This window comes from Macaca mulatta, chromosome 7 (genome assembly GCF_049350105.2).
Source record: "Macaca mulatta isolate MMU2019108-1 chromosome 7, T2T-MMU8v2.0, whole genome shotgun sequence".
NCBI classification, from domain to species: Eukaryota; Metazoa; Chordata; class Mammalia; order Primates; family Cercopithecidae; genus Macaca; species Macaca mulatta.
The window spans coordinates 171,052,521-171,072,934 of record NC_133412.1 but is presented as its reverse complement, the minus strand read 5'-3'; the positions used below and the strand labels follow the sequence as shown (position 1 = coordinate 171,072,934).

Genomic DNA, 20,414 nt, shown 5'->3' with positions numbered 1-20,414 from the left:
CATTCTGTTGTTTAAGAGTAGGCTTTCTGTGTGTGTGCACTCAAACACACTAAAAAATGGATCCAGCAAGGACGGGTGACTGACGTAGCAACTTGGTCACAAAGGAGCATTTTTACTAGAGACCCCACTGGCAGAACAGTGACCCTGGGCATAGCCTGGAATGATAGAAGGTGGGCAAAGCTGCCCATAGGACCCTGAGGACCCCTGACCCTCTCCTAATCTATCTGAGGTTCCCACCTCCTGCAGGAAACCCATTCTTCCCACCTCCTGCAGGAAACCCATTTTGCATGGGTCTGAACTGTGCACCAGCATCTTCCTTCTTTCCTAAATTCAGACAATTAGATACAAGTCCCTCCATTTATTTAGTCGGGAAACTGGGTGCTTGATTTAGCCTGGATTTGCCCATCCAGGAGTTACAAATCATACTGATTGCCACATGGATTTGTTCTGAAAATTAATAGGCTCCAGCAAGAAAGAAACTATCACCTTAGTGAGGGCATGTACTATGGGACATACAGGTCATGCCCCTTCCTTGCTTCCTTCTCAGCCCTTTTTTTGTGAAATGATGTTGAAAGAGTAGAAGAAGCTACGTCTGGGATCTTGGGACATTTACTGCAAAGCACACAGAATTCAGCACCCTTACTATTGTCACCACACACCATAGGACAGGGGAATAGAAATGACAAAGAAGGCTTGGTGGCCAACTGGACCCGAGTTTTAGTTTTATCTCTGCCTTAATAGATGTAAGACATGGGGTAGGTTGCTCTCTGAGCCTCAGTTTTCTCTTTTGTAAAATTGAACTAATAATGCAAATGTGAAAGACGGTTGTGAGGCTTAGGTGCTAAAAGGGATTCACTTTTGGAACCTGAAGAAGGAACCAACCCACTGACAACTTGATTTAGCCCCCAAAGTCTCATTTAGGAATTCTGACCTCTAGGTCGAAATTATTAAGAGAATATATTTGTGTTATTTTAAGCCACAAAAGTTGTGGTTAAGTTGTTAACAGCAGACATAGGAAACCAATGCCCTTCAGAAAACTACAGAAGGCCTCCTTCCCACTGTGGATTTCCATCATGCTTACTTGGTGACTGGTGATTTTGTTGAGAGCACCCAAGTGCCCATAAACATCTTCTTAGGACCATGGTTCCCACTCAATGCCATCTGGGCAGCGGGGAGGTTGACCTTGATACATTGTATCACCTAGGTCAGAGTTAACTGCAATGATCTCTTGTCATCTGTCATGTGAATAAAAGTGAGTTACAGCCCTGTCAGCATCGGGATGGTCACAGAATGGCTCAGAGATGCACAGAGAGGACGGGAGACACCCACACCGCCTACAGCTTGTCTCTGCTCATGGAGGGAGCTCAAGGTAAGTGACTGGGCGTGAAATTGTAGGGCTTTCATCCTAATCTGGTACCATAAAGTTATTCCTGCAAATTAACAACCACTGATGGGTCTATGCTGGGCATCCATTGAGATGTTGAGCCTCCTCATAGCCCACTAGCATTTCTGTTTTTCTAAGGAAGAAAGCAAGTGTCAGAGAAGTCTTGGTGACTTACCTAAAGGCATATAGGTGAAATTTGTATCAAAGCCCTCTGATAATAATCCACCCCTTTCTGTACAGGTGACATTATATTGTCTCTAGATGCAGACTCCCAGGGTTAGAATTCCTTTTCAGCTTCTGGACAAGGCACTTCTGTTATTCAAGCCTCAGTAGTGTCTCCTCTAAAACAGAGGATGGCCAGAGTGAGCCCCAAATTGACTAGTCCATGTCACATCCAAGGATGGCATGGAGTTTGTATTAAGTGCCAGATAAACATTAGCTTTTACTAGAAAGTTACTTATTTAGGGATATATATATATATATATATATATATATATATATATTCCATGTCACTCCAAAAATTGGTTTTAGAAAATTTTTGGAAATTGTTACCCATGATAAATTGTTTTGAAGATCCTGCAAGAATTCATGTTAGTTCTTCTTTCTCATCAGAATCCACACTGTCTTTCAATCAAATCAAGCTTTATACTTGAATTGTTCCAGTCTAGAAATCGTCTTTTCCCTGTCCTGTTCCACCGCACCTGGCTCATGCCTCTGTTTAACACTCCTATCCACCCTTCTACACTTCACTGGGATTTAGGTCCATCTTTCTGTTTGGCTGCAAACTCCTTTAGATGACCAAATGGATCTTGTTCAGATTTCTGTGTTTATTTGGGCATTGTATCATTCAACACATGTATCATTCAGGGTTCAGAAAAGAAAACAGAAACCACACTAGGTGTTTCAAACAGACAGGATTCCATATGAGAAACTGACAAACTAAAAGAGCTAATAGGAAATCAATACTACCCAGAGATAATAACCAAATAATTCGCACAACAAGCAGTCACTACTGGGAGATCAGAGAACAAGAGAGAAGTGAGGATACCAGAGCTGAGACTCAAAAGAGTGCAGACCCCTGCAAAGAAGGTCTCATCATTGTGGGTCTAAGAAGCTGTGAGAAGTGTGGTTCTGGGAATGGAGAAAGAAGGTAGAGATAGAGTCAATTGCTGCTGCTGCTGGAGCAACACTGAGAAGGAACAAGAGATACCAAGAATAAGGTTCTTTTTCCTCCTCCTACCTTCCTGTCTCCCTCCTGTGACTTCCATTGGTGCAACTCAACAGGAAGCCGAGGATACAGCCGCCTGGGAAATGGATTTCACAGAGGGCAACACCAGCATCAGATAATAGAGTAGAGAAGTGTTTCCTTGGGGCAGGGAGCCAGTAAGTACATAACCACCATAATAAGATTTGACTGAACTTCTGCTCTGGGCTGAGTTCTCTGCTCAACGCCATGTTTATTGCCACAGGTCCTTTACCCAATATTTTCACAGATTTTATTTTTTAAAGAAGGCAGTGTATCTTCCTTTCCATATTGAAAACCTGGTAGTATGTAGGGGTAGCACAGTATACTAAATGGTCAGTTTGGGCCTCCATTATACCTCGATTCTGATTGCATCTCTGCTCCTTATTAGTTGGCCAACCAAATCTAGTAATGAGACTTCTCTGAGCTGCTGTCTCCTCTTGTAGAAATGAAGCATCATATTCCCTCCATCACAAGTTCTCTGTGAGAAATAAATGAGCTAACCTATTGGGCTTGATAAATGGCAGTGTTTTACATATTTTTAGCTCAACAGACTAGAGAGCCAGGCCCCCAAAATGATTTTTAAATGACATTCAAGTTCCATTTGGAATGAGTGATCTGGCTGGAAACATCTAGCAGGTGGTAAAAAAAAAATAAAAAAAAAATAATAAGACTTAAGCATCTGCTGGTACCCTGTGTGGGCTTGTGGACTATCAAGGAGCCCAGGGCATCAAAGTAAAACATAACACTCTCCACTTTGAGAACAATTGCCAATAGCATGTTTCTCCCCTGAAAGGAGAGCACCAAAAGAAATATACGAAAGCATGGTTTCCAAGTTGGCTGAGTTAGACTCGCTTTACTGGCCACACAGAGCTAAGGACTCTGAGGCAGAAACATTTACTCTGATAATCCAGAAAGCACAAGACTGCAATGAAACCTACTGCCTTCTGAGACTACCCCAGACTCTAAACTGCCATATTTCGGATTTCCCATGTTGCCCCCAGACAGGGATACTGCTTTTGGTTCCCAAGATTGCTGAAGATAAAATGTCATACAACAGCAATAGATCATTCCTTTTGAATAAAAGAGAATGCAAAGAGACAACCAGATTTTATTGTTTTGTTTGTTTTGCTTTGTTTTGTTTTGTTTTAAGATGGAGTCTTGCTCTGTCACCAGGCTGGAGTCCACTGGTGCAGTCTCAGCTCACTGCAACCTCCACCTCCCAGGTTCAAGTGATTCTCCTGCCTCAGCCTCCCAAGTAGCTGGGACTATAGGCACGTGAAACCAAGCCTGGCTAAATTTTTGTGTTTTTAGTAAAGACGAGGTTTCACCATGTTAGCCAGGATGGTCTCAATCTTCTGACCTCTCAATCCACCCTCCTTGGTCTCCCAAAGTGCTGGGATTACAGGTGTGAGCCACTGCTCCCAGCTGACAAGCAGGTATTTTTACAGTCTACACAGTCACCTGAAATCTATAATAACCATGTCATTTATGCCCCTGCATAACATTTTAAGTTACCTGCAGCAGGTAAATGAAAATAAGGAAATTAAAATAAAACAAACAGGCATATGGAACAGTGCTAACCATAGTGCCAGCAACCTTACAGATATTACTTTATTTAGCTCTTACAACAACCCTGTGAGGTCAATACTACCATCCCCATTTTCCAGAAGAGAAAACAGAAGTTAGAGAGAGATGAAATTTTCTCCCTAATATTCCATCATCTCTTTCAGTACCCGGATTCCAGCTGAGAATTGCAAGACAGGTAACATTTTGTTCTAGTCTTGTCCTATACAGAAAGCAACATGTGACCCCATAGAAATCCCTAACTTATTGGACTCTCAGTTATCTCTTTTGGGGGGTGATGACCTCTAAGGGCACTGCCACATCAACAAGCCAGCAAATCTGTGCTGATCATTGAAAATACAGGAGAACCGAAAACTGCAGAAAAGTAAATGGCATGAACACTGCTAGTGTAACCAACATGCAAATCTTGCAAGCAGAAACATGTTTTATTTTTTTTTTCCTGCCCCAAGTTGTAGAAACCCTTGCATATGGTTGTCTTTACTGTAATGTGCATGAATAAAATATATTCTTGTGAACTGATGTAGCCAACAGACTTTTGAGATCAAACAGTTTTCTACTCCAGGTGAAATGTGGGAATGACAGATAATGTTGTCAATATGCTATATGTTTGTTAGGTTGAACAAACACGGCCATAGCCATTATTTTCATCATATATATGCGTATGCATTTGTGTATGTGTATGGGAGGTGTCTTTAAAGAATAAGATTTAAGGAAAAAAATCAATAAATGCAAAATTTTCCATAAAACCTTCAGTGAGAAATATCCCTCCCTCCTCCTCATGTATATTAAAGTAAGCAGAGTTTGCTGACTTGCATAATGCAATACACAGTGATTACTGGGAGGTATCGGAGGTGATTAAATAACCACAGAATTTGAGAGACCTGGAAATAAATATCCTTATTCAAAAGCCCAGGAAGAGTCAGTAACATGCCATGAAGGGGGGTCTCTGAGTATTGGAGACTCCATCTCATTCCTTCCTTGCAGCAGAGATTTGTGGGTTGTTAACAATGGGTTACACATTGTATGTGAATAACGTATGAAATACAAAATGTATGTATGTATAATGAGGTAGCATTAGTGGAGTCAGTGTGAACATTGGAGTCAGATAGATGTAGTATTTGAATTTGGTCTTGGCTTTAGGTAAAGAACCCAACTCTTATAAGCCTAAATATTCTTATCTATGTAATGGGGGTAAGCATTGCCAGCAGAATGAATACTCTTTAAATAAGTTAGTGTGAGAATAGCAACTGTGTGTCCTTTATTGAGTGCCTATACTAGAAAATTTTCTAAATTCATCAGTTACTTTAATTCTCACAACAACTCTGTGTTAGCAATTTTTCCATTTTGCAGAGACTGAAACTGAAATTCAGAAAGTGAAGCTTCTGGATGTTGTCAAGTTTAAGGTGAAATCTTTTGTAAGATGCATCCTTACCTTATGTACCACAAAGAGAAAAATGTATACTGACAATTCTAATTGTAAGATGTCATCAATTGTAAGATGCATTTCATTTCGGAGGTTAAAATATTTCTTAAAATATCACCTTAGGGCCAATAAACTATGGTAAATTGCCTAACATCACACATCTGATAACTGGTAGAACTTGGGTGCAAATACAGGCTTTTAGAACAAAAAGCTGGGAGCTTGTTCCCAAGCCAGCACAGTACCTAGCATAGAATGGAAGTCCCGTAAATATATACTAAGCATCAGAGTATGTGTCCTATATGTATATACTTTGTGTTGCATATTATAGTAAATGATGTCCCAAACTACACACCACATATATGTGTGTGTATGTGTAATTTGCTTTCCAGATCAATTTCCGTTTTGAGACTTCTCTGAAATAATCCTGAAGCAAGAAATAATTATTTACATACTTATGGCAAAACAAACTCTGGGAATCATTTTGTTAATGAAAGGTAGAGATAAAAGCGAATTAAGTTGTGGTAGTTGTTGTTCCCGGAAAGATTATTTTCAGCACCAAGGCTGTGAAATGTACCAGTCCTAGCATCCTGGAGGTGAGCAAGCCTGATCAATGTCACCCATATGAAGGGACTCCATTGCCTAGATTGTTATGGGCTAATATTTCTACTCTTTAAAACGCATACAGGAATAACTTCAAGCAAAATAAAAACATCAGTTTGCAACGGCCAAATTCTCTGAGGTTTATAAAATGTTGGGACTGATTTGCCAAGTTATAGTAAAACTAAGGCAGACCATGAAAGGCACTCAAGTTGACCTAAAACATGAGCAGTTTAACTAGTAGGAGAAAGACTAACAAATTAAGTTGACCAGATCATTTATATTTGGAACAAAGAGCATTTTTAAAAGATCTGTTTTTGCAAAAACCCACTATGTGTGTGCTGGTAATGGGGAAAGTGCCGGCCTTGCCCTCAAATATTCTCAGAGCCCCTGTGCCAAGCAGGAGCCCCATAGATGCTGTGCTCATTCCCTAGTTGTTAAATCTGTGCCCACTTTAATCGTCGTCACTGATACTCACTTCACCTACATTGTAGAGAGCTTTAGGGATTACCAAACACTCCCACACTGGGTCATCTTGGGGCATCCTGGAAACTTCTAGGTGGATGGCACTTGATCTTCCTATGATAGATGGAAAAAAGGTACCTGAAAGAGGTCAGTGGCTCCTCCAAACACTCAGAAACACTGGGGAAGCAGTTCATTATTTTTCAGCCAAATTTCAGAAAATCAAGATGAGGAAAATGTCCATTTTGGTGCTTTCAAAATTACCAAAGTTATCAATAACTATACTGATTGGACCCCAGAAGCACACAGAGATGAGAATGAAAGCTGCACAGTTTGCAAACTGCATTCACGTGCATGGGTTTATTTTACCTTTCATACCACACTCAGAGGTCAGTAGAACAGGGATGCTTCTCCCCCTTCTCATTTGAGCATAATAGGAACTGAGGCCCAGCAGGGCAATCAACATATCAGGGGGCTCACGGCCAGGAGACCAACTCTCCTTTGCAGGCCAGGTGTCTTTCCCCACCTCCCCCTACACATACTCCCACTCTCAGATGCGAAAACGTGTTACCACAGCTTCAGTAATCCTCAAATCCAGCTTTGTTTGATAGAGATGAGAATAAGGATTCAGGAGATTTGACCAGTTATCTTTCACTTTAGTACCACTTGAGCTAAGAGGGAGACTTTGGGGATGACAGAGAAAAATGATCTCAAGTGGAATTTAACCAGAGCCCATGAGCTGAGAACTCCTTAGGAGAGGAGGGGACTGGAAGGAATGTTTGTCGGAAGCCGCTCTACATCAGGACCCTTTATAAATGCCTCATGCCGCATCACCAGGAAGCAGCTGTGGTTACAGGAGCTTAAATGCCTGACCCAAAGTCATCAGCCATGCGGGGCTGAGCCACTGCTGTCAAGTTGAAGTGCTGGCCATTTACCACTGTTGATTTCATGTTCCCAGGCTGTTCCCCAGGAGCCACCTGTCTCTGGCTGCACTGCTGGGATCCTGGGGAGGCTGAAGGCTCTGGCTTTCTCCCCTACACTCTAATGGAGCCTCCAAGGAAGGATCTGATGGGATCTGTGCCCCAGGCCACCTGGATTTACGCCCCAGTGTCCCTGAAGACACCCTTGAAATGTTTCCGCGTCCCTGGCCTCTCACTAAATCTTAGGTAGGAGTTTAAGGGAAAGGGGGACTTCTGGATGTGCTTGGCAGAGACCGTTGGCAAAACCAGCCTAAGCCAGTGAAGGCACTTCAGCCTCTGCCTCCCCATCACTAGAAAGCTTTATTTTAAAAATTGCATGTTAAGTCTGTAAAGTCTGTAAAAATGGCATATATCTCTCTCTCTCTGTCTCAATCTTTCTCTCTCTCTTCTAAAAGTGATGCTCAACAAATAAAACAGGGGCATAAATAAAAAGTAGAGGGAAAGAAACTGGTTCCACCACGCAGTCATACTCAGAACACAACAGGAACAGCAACAGCAGCAAACATCCCCTTTCTACCCCACTCCAGGAAACCAGGAGCCCCATGAAAGACCGCTTGGACTGCCCAGCTCCTGGTGCCCCAAAATTCTATCCTCACAAGCCCAAGTAGACATATTCTCTGGAAGAAAAGACGAGGCAGGTCCGATCTGCCAGTGGTCAGCTGTATTCTTCCCCTGTCCTTTCTCTCCCTCTTTTTCTTTGCCTTTCCCTCTCTCTCGTTCTCTATTTCTGAAAACTCCCTGTTAAGTGGAGACCTGATTTCAGGGGCACAGCAAACATCAGGGAACCTTTTCCAGAGGTCCCATTCAGTAAGCCTGGGCAGAATTTCGACACAGCTCACGGGTCCCATTCATTCCTCCGTGATAACAGAATGCCAATTCAGATGCTGCCTGAAATCGGCAGGACATGGCTACACCACCCAGTCTGGAGCCCAGACCACAAACACCCAGTTGAAATCATTTTGATTCAGTTACAGAAGTGGTCACTGTCTGAAGGTCTCTTTCCTAATGAGTAAAAAAAGAAAAAAATCTTTCTTTTTGTGATATGGCCCTGTTTGGCTTTTGTCCCTCAAATACAGAGAGATATGTTTGTCTTGCTGTCAGTACAGAGAAATAAAATTAAGATAGGCCTGTCAATGTGGTCAATTCTCTTTTTTTTTTCCTAGTCTAAAAGTTGTGCTCAACAAAATGTGGCACAGAAATAAGAAATGGAAAATAACTAGATCTCACAACTCAATCATCCCACATTTTACTCTGTGGTTACATTCGTCCATAAGTCACTTGTTTACAATTCATGAATAAGTTTATTTGTTTAAGCTACAAGGTTTCATCGTGAATTCATTTTTTTTATTCTTGATGTTAAAGGCAATGCATGCTTGATGCAGAAATTGGTGAAAACAAAAGAAAATATAATGAAGAAAACTCCCAAATCATTGCCATTCTTACCACATAGATAACCTTTGCAAAGTGATGTCCTCATATTCATTCTTTCCTTTATAAAATTCTTGAGTATAAATTAATTTGCACCAATGAACTAACTCATCGAAAGCATGAGTTTTGGAGGAAGACGAGAATGTGAATCTCACTTCTGTAGTTGTGTGTCCAGCAGTGACAAACTCCCGTGTCTGAGCCTCTGTGTTTTCATGCATCAAAGGGGGATGTGATCACCTGCTTCCTAGATTTGGTTGAGAACTAAATGAAATGAATTCATGAAAGACTATATTCAATGAGAGCTATTATTGTTGTTGTTATTATTTTTATTTCTATAATGTTACCTATAATGCCACTGGGATTATAAATATATATTGTTATGTACAATTTTCCATGTATGATTATGTTGAAAGAATTTCCACATGTGACAAAAGCATCTTTGTAATTAAAAAGTCTTTGAAAAAATAATGTTAAATTCCGCATACTCTTCCATGAACTGGCTACACTAACAATATATTCAGCTGCTTCTATGTTCAGCTAAGTGGTTGTTGATCTTTGCCACCCTTAAGTAAAAATGTGATAGGCCTGTGTACACCCTTTGCCCCTCCTCTCAGATATTCACATGGTCTCTAGACCACATTGATTCGTAGAGGAGAGGTGGGATCTTTATATGTCAAACAGTATGGAGAATTTCAAGTTAGGAATATGTATTGCTGTTTCACCTTCATGAACATGTTCCACTCCTGCAACAGTGAGCGAGGGATTGCTTTCTCTGTAGAGCCCCCATCCGTAGTTGTCCCCCTCAACCTGCAGATTGTATTTGCTTTGAATCCAGAAAGTGGTCTCTCTGGGGCTTCTGGAGTGACTGATTTTACCCAGTCACAGCCAATCTCTTTGTTTAGCTTAACTGGCCACATTAATCAAAATAGCAGCTCTGGTTCCATAGGCAGTCCTCCTCTGAAAGGCTCTTCCTCTCTTGCATCCATAACCATCAATGGGTCCACAATGGTAAGTTAATGCAAAAGTTAACGTTGCCTAAAAATACAGTCTGCCAAGAACAGCACATCTCTGAAGGGCTCAACCATAAGCCTGCAAATGCACTATTTGCAATTGTTCTGTTAATTTTTCTTTGAATTCTCAGCCCCTTGACAATGGAAAAACATGGTAGAACTAACACTATGTGTTCACCAGACCATTCCATTTTCTGCCCTGGGCATGCAGGAAGGCCATGATTCTCAACCTTCTTTCTGATTACATCAGGGCTGTGTATTGAGAGTCTCACCATTCGGAATGTGAACAGAAGTGACCTTGCCTCTTACGGTCTGAGGAAGTTAGGAGCAAGCATCCAGTCTTCACCTCTCTGTCTCTTTCTCTCCTACATACAAAACCAAAGGATTGAGATTTGGTGACTCGTCGGTTGCAGCGGCTGGAGTGACTTGCCCCACCGTAAACGGAATGAGAAAAAGGAGACACAAAGTGATGAATGGGGCACAGATTCCATCAGCATCTTATAGAGAAAATATTTGTGCTTTTCAGTTTTTTTTATTTTTAATTTTTGTGGGTACATTGTAAGTATGTATAGTTGTGAATATTTGTTTTTAAAACAGGAGTTTCTGGCTGACCCTAAAATTCAGCCAAAGACAGTTTCTCAAAAAAACTCAAAGTAGAATTACCATATAATTCAGCAATTCTATTTCTGGGTATATACACAAAATAATCAAAATCAGGATCTGGAAGAGGTGTCTGTATAACCATGTCCATAGCAGCATTATTCACAACAACTAAAACATGGAAACCACGCAAGTGTCCATTGATAAATGAATGGATAAGCAAAATGTGATACATGCATATAATAGAATTCTACTTAGCCTTTAAAAGGAAGGAAATTTTGACACGTGCTGCAACGTGGGTAAAACTCAAGGACATTATGCTAAGTTAAATAAGCCAGAAAAGGCAAATACTGTATGACACCACTTACATGTGGTACTTAGAGAGGTCAAATTCATAGAGCTACAAAGTAGGATGGTGGTTACCGGTGTCTGGGGAGAGAGAGAAATGAGGAGGTACTGTTAATGGGGACACCGTTTCAGTTTTATAAGACAAAAAGACTTCTGTGGATGGATGGTGGTGATGGTCGCACAACAGCATGAATGTATTTAATACCCCTGATCTGCATGCTTATGAATGATTAAAATGCAGGGCATGCTGGCTCATGCCTGTAACTCGAGCACTTTAGGAGGCTGAGTTGGTTGGATCACCTGAGGTCAGGTGTTCAAGACCAGCCTGGCCAACCTGGCAAAACCCTGTCTCTACTAAAAATACAAAAATTAGCCATGGTGGCACGTGCCTGTAGTCCCAGCTTCTTGAGAGGCTGAGGCGCTGAGGCAGGAGAATCGCTTAGAACCCGGGAGGTGGAGGTTGCAGTGAGCTGAGATCGCACCACTGCACTCCAGCCTGGGCAATAACGTGAGACTCTGTCTCACACACACACACACAAAATCAAAAAACAAACAAAAAAAAGATTAAGATGATAAAAGTTATGTTATGTGCACTTTAACACAATTTTAAAAATGGGAAAGAAAACAGCCAAAGAGACACATGGGTTCGTTTTCCCACACCGTCCCACCCACCCTTACTTACTCAGGGTGAGGATATGAGGGTCTCCTGGTCTCGTCTCACCCACACAATGTCCTCTGTGAGAAAAGACCTCTGCTGTATTGAGGGACTATTCTGAGAAGGCACATGGATTGCATCTGCCATTTTTCTTGTGGGTCCAGTGAGAGTCATCAAGGAGGAGTGATAGTCCTCAGCCCTGGGCTTTCTACTACTGAGATTCAAGCCTTCCACTGACTCTTAATTTAAAGCTCAAAAAAGTGAGTGGGGGAAACACCGCTATGTCACCCACTTTATTCACCTAGACTTGGCCAGAGGGCTAGGTAAGGACAGACTGAAATGCAATGAGTATACTGAGGAACTCCCCACCCCTCCTCTCCTTCACAAAAGCAGGGTGCGAGTTCTTCTGTGGCCTCAGTGCAGGAGCTAAAGAGAAGGATCCCGCTCACACCGCACACAGTGAGATGTGGCCATGGGCTGCCCCTGCTGCTTTTCTCCCCAGGTCCAGCGTGTTTCTTGGAAATGCAGCAGGAGTGGGAGCCTCGGTAGGGGCTCACAGAACAATGGCCACATTCACAGCACATGGTCTTGGCAGCTGTGCATGGTCTGTGATTTGAACTGTCCCTCAGTGGACCAGAGCAGCTCCTGGCATGTTGTCTATCCCGGAGATGATTAGGCATTAGTGAAGTGGAATGTAAAAGCCAGTGGTTCTCAGACCTGAGTGTGTGTCATAATCATCTGGAGGGTTTACTGAAACACGGGTAACTGGACCCCACTTCAGAGTTTCTGATTCACTAGGTCTGGAAGAGGTCCAAGAATTTTCATCTCTAACAAGTTCCCAGGTACTGTTGGTCCTGCTGGCTCTGGGACCTTACTTTCAGAACCATGGATGTGGGGGACCTGACCATAAGAAGCAGTATGTCTATAAATGGCTGTGGGATTTGGCCAGGTAACTTCTTCCTGTCTAGTTTAATATTTCTTTAGTATTACATATGATTACGAATTTGCATGGATCAGATCAGTTCTGTTGTTGTCTTTTTTTTTTCTTTCCAACTGTATCTGCCAGAGTCATGCACAACTGCAGGAGGTGGCTTCGGGATCAATGAGCAAACGAGGGAGGCTCTGGCTTCAACTCTGCTCTAGTGGAAGCATCACCTCCTCTATTTCATACATCGAAATAATGTAAGAATTGATGTGAAGGAAAAGTCCACCCATATGTAAACAAATGAACAAAACCAAAACACTTTGGAAATTATTGGTGCAAATAATAACTGAGGGAATTTTTGCTTCAAAAGTGCATGATTCATCCTTCAACAGGACGAATATCTTTCTTACCACCTTCAAAAAGAAGTTTAATGGCCGAGGAGCTGCAATCTGTGAGGTGGTCCTTGTGATGTGGTTCTGAAGGTCATGGAGCAGACAGGTGAGGGATTGGGTGCCTCTGGACACAGCCAGCTTTATGGGCACATGACTTGGGCTGGCCGGCCCACAGGGTCCTATGCTCAGAAGGGTCTGCATTTGGGCACTTGGTTTAATGCTCTCTTGTCATTGTCTTGAAAGTCACAGCAATTTGATCTTTGAACTTGTGTTTTACAAGTAAAAGCTGATGGGACACTGGAGCGTGTCCATGAGCAGAGGAGGTAAGTGCAATATGTGCATCCACCTTTCCTCGCTGCCCATTAATGCAGCATGTTCACAATGCCCCAGATGCCCCATGAACATGCAATTGTGAGGGACCCACCGGCATGGGAGTTCAGAGAGGCTCAAAGTGAGTCCAAGGTAAGTGTGTTCCACCCAGAGGTCACATTTTCTTTCCAAACCAGGACTTGCATCAAATGCAGAAAGAAGGCAATGGCATTCTAACAGGCACCAGGACAAGGGACTCCATCACACCTTCCTTACCTGTGTTGCTTCCCTGAATTGGCCGATCATGCCCACTGAAAATGGTGCTTAGGAGGAAAGGGGAGGGCAGGGCCCAGATTTCCTGTTTCTTTCAGTTGCCCTCACCCCCTGTGAGAGGAAGGTAAAGAGTATGGATGAAACACGCACGTATCAAGAAGTGAAAGGAAAGCAGGTGAGCTTGTTTCATGCAACATTTCCAGTGTCCTGGTAAGAACTAAATGCATGGACACATAGGAACTGCAACAAATAAATTGTGGAATTTGGGTAATTTCATGTAACAGTTAATTGCTACTATGGTCAAATTTAAAATTGTCATGGCACAACATAAAGATAAACAGTAAAATTCATGCTAATAATTTAAAGCTTATTTTTTAGTTAGAAAAACATGAAAAATACAAATAAAAAACACTACAAAAAAGAGAGAATCCACTAAAGAAAATGAAAACGGCTTGTGCTTTAGTACCTTTAATATACTTTTTTCCTGCTTTTTGAGTAAGGAGTTCACAGTTTTATTTTGCACCAGGAACTAAATTATACAGTTGGTTCTGCCACTGGGTTTACAAAGTTAGCTACACACCCTCAAGAGCTGCAGAGATAAGAAATCTTTGCTATTCATCCCTCAAACACCCTGTCAAGAAGTCAATTCTCCATCATGACTTCAGGCTTCTCCAGTTCTTGAGATCAGCCTTGGAGAATGTAGAATTGGAACCGGCTTTTCACTGGGATTATCAAGTCATCATTCCTACCAATGAGTAGGTACCAGAACTGTAGTAGCATGAATTCCAAGGAGGGTCATCATATACAGTTGTGCAGGTTATTCACTGCACAACTCCAAGCACAGCATGCACGTTCTTATCCCTGGAATTATGCACTCACACAGCTGTACATACTGGCCTTGGGAGTTGGTTTTCCTGAATGGATCCCTAGGACTGGCCTGCCCACCAAATCCCTTCCCTCCTTCATGCCATCTTATCTGAATTTAGGAGACTGGGTCTCAGTTTCTGAGCACAACACGCTGGTTCTATGCTAGGACTATATTCCATCCTTTTCCCCTAGGTTGTTCGGACAGCTCCAAAACAGCAGAGTTTCTACTATGAATGAACTACTTAGAACCAGCATCTAAGGTCAGCAGAGACTAGAACGCCCTCTTCATCCAGCAGCCTCCATAACCTGGGTCTGTCACCACCCCCCATACCTCCCACATCAGTACATAACCTGGGAAGTGGATCTCATCTCCATGAGACTTGACACCTCTACTTTCTGAATAGGCCCTGTCCCTGAGCCTCTCCACGGCAGCTTAGTCATCGTCACCCACAGGAGCTCTTAGCTCCCAGAATCTTTACTAAAGGCCCGCATCCTGAACACAGCCTACTACACTAGGCTACGTTTGAGCACTCAGAACAAATAACCCTCCATCGCCCGTAAACATCCGTGGTTCCCTTTGTTCCAATCCCATCCTTGTGGTATTCTGACCTCTTGGCTCTCTCATCCAACTGGTTACCCTCCCCTTGACTCCTTTGGTTTTTACTTTTTGTGAGCTCTCTTCCAACTATATGAACTCAGATCCCTCTGTGAGAGTGAGTTGCACATCTGATTCACCTGTGGGGTTGTTAAAGGTCCATGTGCCTGGCTCTCATCCTAGAATATTCTAACTCAGAGTGCCCCCCAGGGAAACAATGTAAGGTAGCAATTAAGGCATTGACTCTGGCATCACAAGTTTGAGTCTATCTTGTCTCTGCCACTGATAATCTATGTGATCTTTGGGGATGCCTTCACCCTTTCTCTGACTCTGTTTCTTTGTCTCTAAAATGGGAATGAGAGTGTTAGTACATACCTTTCAGGATAGGCAGAAAAATTGAATAAGCTAATGCATGCAGAGGATTCGAATACTGCCTGGCACATGGCATGTGTTCAATAACAAGTTAACTGTGTCGCTATTATTGTTATCTAAAAAAATGACAGATTTTACTTTGTCCTGCATGTTTGGTTCTCAGTGCCTGGTTTTGCTTAGCTAAAATCCCTTTACCTTGGTCTTGGCCAAGCAAGACCAGTCCTAACCCTGACTCATGGGTTTGAGCATCTAGGTCAGATCTAGCCACTCATCACCACCCTGGGCACCCATGGCTTTAGTTTTCTGCTGCCTCCTCTCCTACCAGTGCCAGGCAAACCTTTGCTCATGATTCAAAACCCAACTGGAATGCTTGGTCTTTTCCTAAGTCTTCCTCAATGTTCTGCTGTATTCATGTGCTCCTAGAATTTTTTATTCAGCACATTTTATCCTAATTACTGGTTACTTGTCTAGTTCTTGCTTAGGCACAAAACCTGCAATTTAATTTTCCTCTAACATGGGACCTTAACATGATGCATATAATAGGTGCTCAATAAATGATGTTTCTTCCAATAAATATCTATTTCATCCCTTGGCGTCTGATTTCAAACTTACAGAGAAAATTCTGATTTGGCTTCGTTCACTGGGGACATGATGCTAACCCCTTTTTACCGCAATCCCCATTTGTTCTGCTGCCCCTGGTTTTCATGTGAAATGAAAAGTGAGTGTAAAATGTGGCATGGAATGAAAGCCAAGCCAAAATTTGAGCCCCATGGATGAACTTCAAACAGGGACTTTAAACATGCAAAATAAGAACCAGCTTCTCCAGGACAGAGTAGAAGCAGCTAGGCACTGGTGACTCTCTCAGATGTCCTGGAAATACACTTTGATTTCATATATTTTGAATTAAATTGATTGAAATTCAAAGCTTAAGCCAGCATACCACATTTCCTTTGGTCAGAAGTGAAGTGTGAAAATAATGTTTTGAATACTCGGTTGGATGCACAGCCCCGGGTTTCAAGTGTGACAGACTGTGGAGGTTTTGGGTTACTGGAAATTTCAACATTCCATTGGCCCAATCTTCCAAAGGAATTGGAGAAATTGAAAACAAGGAATTGTAGGGTACAGAAGTATCAGTAGAGCATCGATGAGGATTCCCTTAAGCTCTGCAAATTGTGGTAGAGTCAGAGTCATTCCCATTGTGGTTGCCACGGAATGTTGGTAAAGTTGCCCATGAAACAGACAGCACAGTCTTTGTAACTCTTATGCCATAAGACTTCCAGTCAGCAGAGACTAGACTGCACTCTTCTCTCACCACCGATAGAAATAAAATTAGGAATCCACGCAGCTTTATATTAACAACGTTCTTAGAGTCAGATGTGACTGATAAAACGGATTCCCCCTAGAGCAAGAAAATGTATCTACTTTTTAAGGGTTCATCTTTGCAATGTATTATATCACAAAATTTCCGAATTTTTATATTTGTAAGTGTATAGCCGTTAATTCTTATATTCAATATTTGCTTTGTTCTTAGCAATACACTTGGAGCCTTATTTCATACAAAGGTAAGAAGCCACCTCCCTCCTCCTACCAAGAAATCACAAACGCAGGATCAAGCATAACAAATGAAAGGTAAAAGTGCATGGCATAGTTCGAGGGAAGAGAAATTTCTAGGTTTTAGAAATGAAGCGGCAACCTAGAGCCAATGATGAGCTGGAGCTGAAGTTCTGGTGACTTACACGGGCTGAACCCGCCTATAGGCCTGAGAGGCTAGACATTTAATGCCCACATTGGGGCAAGATGTAAAGCCACAGCCTTTTTAATAGGCTTCAAAACGTTCGTAAAATAAGGGTGTTTGAAAATATTAGAGTCACAGAAACACTAAAATTATGAGAAAACAATGGGGACTTGTGATAAAACAATATTAGAAGGTAACCATATAGGACTTACAGAAATAAAAATTTGAGTTTCTGAAACTAGATATCAAACAGCTATGTTTTGGCTTTCAGTAACGGTGGAATAGCTTGATTGAGCTCTCACAATCACAATGATAAAACCTGTAAGAGAAAGAACAAGCAACCCATTTGAAGCCACTGGAGAGCAACCAATAACAAGCGAAAACTAGAAAGACATCTCTTCTTGAAAGATAGAAACCGAATTGGGTGAGATTAATATGCTTGTGGCTTTTTGCCTGGGAAAATTCTCCAGTCTGTGAAGCACAGGCCAGGAGAAATCCATTGTCTTCCTGGCTTCATGTGTAAGAGTGAAGGCTTTAGGACTGCCAGCATGGCTTATAAATAATAAGGGGGAAAATCCTGAAAAGCAGGGAGACTGCTCAATCCTTGGCCAACTCCTGAACTGTTTATGCACAGTTGAGAGAGATTCCAGGAGGTCTGGCTAAAGCAGCAGTTGAAATACAAAAGAACTGAAGGGACATTTGAGATGCTAATCACTACGGGAAAAAAGGATTGAGAGTTTTATTCCAGCCAAAAATTAACTACCTGCTAGAAATGAAAGTACCGCTTCTTATGAGAACATAATTAAATCTAGTGTCTCTACAATGCATCACTAAAATATCTAGGATATAATCAAAGAGTACTAGATACACCAGGAGACAGGAAAATGTAATTGTAGTCCAGAAAAAATAAAGCAGTAAATATAAGCTGCCTCAGAAATGACCCAGATTATCGAATTGACGAATGAATATTTTAAACATTGATTCAAAATTTGGGTCTATTAAGTGACATTTTACTTTTTAAATTTCTGTTCTGAAAAGTAGTATCAGTTTTGTACGGCTTTTATTATCTTAGAAACCTTCTATAAAACAAAGCATTTTGAAATATTTTCATCCAATAAAACCCACTCCATCTTGCAATTAGCACAAGAATTCATTGAAATCATTTATAAATTTAAAATATATGACAGGATATTAGAGGTTCTTTTTTTTATATATCTAAAATATTTGGCTCTTCCATGGTCTTGATGGTTGTTTTGTCATTAGTTATCAATTATTTCCAATTATGCCAATAAAGCCTAAAATAATAAGAAAATGGAAAAAAAAATGATGGACTAGTATGGAAGAATGATAATAGTGAAATTAATTATCACCATGACAGACCCTTTTAGTATCAATAATTGCATTAAATAGAAATGTACTAAATACTTTGCATAAAAGAGATATCTAGACTGGACCTAAAAGCATAACTAAACTATATGATGGCTACAAGAGATGAACTTTGAATACAAAGATAATTAGATTAAAAGTAAAAGAATGAAAAAATAAACACCATGTAAACTCTAGCCATAAGAAAGAAGAAATGGTTATGCTAATAACAAACAAAATACATTTTGAAACAACAAATACTATCTGAGAAAAGATGGGCATTTTATGTTAACAGTCAATTTATTAGGAAAACCAAAAATGCATAGGGACTTTATGATAGAAATGCAAAATTTAAGAACTTACAAAATAACTGGATAAAAATAACAGTAAGATATAGGAGATTTTTAACAAGCAAATCAACCACATTGAGCTTATTGACATTTACAAAATATAAAACCCCCAAACTGCAGAAATTATGTATTTTAAGTGCAAGTGAACCATTCACCAAAATAGATCATATACTAAGCCATTATTTCCTGAGGACAGTAAAGTTCAATTGGAGATTAATTATTATAAGATATCCAGAAAAGTCCCAAATATTTAGAAATTAAGTAATACATTTCTAAATACCTGATCAGGTAAAAAAGAAATTATAAGGAAAATTAAAAAATATTTTGAACTGAATGATAATGAAATCATAATTTAACAAAATGTGTAGACTGCAACTTGAGCAGTGCACAGAAAGGAATGTTTAGATATATATGCTTATATCATAGAAGAAGAAAGGTCTAAAAATTATCTAAGTTTTTATTATAGGAAGTTTAAAAAAGAAGAGCAAACTAAAGTCAAAATAAGCAAAAAATGAAATAAAGGGCAGTAATTGATAAAGTGTAAGACAAACATCAAATAAAATGAACAAATACAAAAGTGCTTTCTTTAAAATCATTCGCAAAATCACCTTTTTTATGGCTGCATAGTATTCCATGGTGTATATATGCCACACTATTTTTATGCATTCTATCACTGATGGGCATTAGGGTTAGTTCCAAGTCTTTGCTATTGTGAATAGTACCACAATAAACATATAAGTGCATGTGTTTTTATAGTAGAATGATTTATAATCCATTGGGTATACACCCAGAAATGGGATTGCTGGGTCAAATGGTATTTGTGGTTCTAGATCCTTGAGGAATCACTACACTGTCTTCCACAATGGTTGAACTAATTTACACTCCTACCAACAGTGTAAAAGTGTTCCTGTTTCTCCATATCCTCTCCAGCATCTGTTGTTTCCTAACTTTTTAATGATTGCCGTTCTAATTGGTGTGAAATGGTATCTCATTGTGGTTTTCATTTGCATTTCTCTAATGACCAGTGATGATGAGCTTTTTTTCTTATGTTTGTTGGATGCACAAATGTCTTCTTTTGAGAAGTGTCTGTTCATATCCTTCACCTGCTTTAATGGGGTTGTTTTTTTCTTGTAAATTTGTTTAAATTCTTTGTAGATTCTGGATATTAGCCCTTCGTTAGATGGATAGATTGCAGAGATTTTCTCCCATTCTGTATATTGCCTCTTCACTCTGATGATAGTTTCTTTTGCTGTGCAGAAGCTTTTTAGTTTAATTAGACCCCATTTGTCAATGTTGGCTTTTGTTGCTGTTGTTTTTAGTGTTTTAGACATGAAGTCTTTGCTCATGCCTATGACCAGAATGGTATTGCCTAGGTTTTCTTCTAGGGTTTTTATGGTTTTAGGTCTTACATTTAAATATTTAATCCATCTTGAGTTTATTTTTGTATAAGGTGTGATGAAGGGGTTCAGTTTCAGTTTTCTGCGTATGGCTAGTCAGTTTTCCCAACACCATTT

At 40.6% G+C, this 20,414-nt stretch overlaps 1 long non-coding RNA gene across 1 annotated transcript; it reads left to right on the top strand.

The window, feature by feature from the left end:
- The first annotated feature begins 2,441 nt into the window (after positions 1 to 2,441).
- LOC144329679 (uncharacterized) lies at positions 2,442 to 16,037 on the top strand. Its single transcript, XR_013395295.1, has 3 exons — positions 2,442 to 2,767; positions 4,777 to 4,783; positions 13,321 to 16,037. It is a non-coding gene; the product is annotated as an uncharacterized LOC144329679 (long non-coding RNA).
- Positions 16,038 to 20,414: the final 4,377 nt, after the last annotated feature.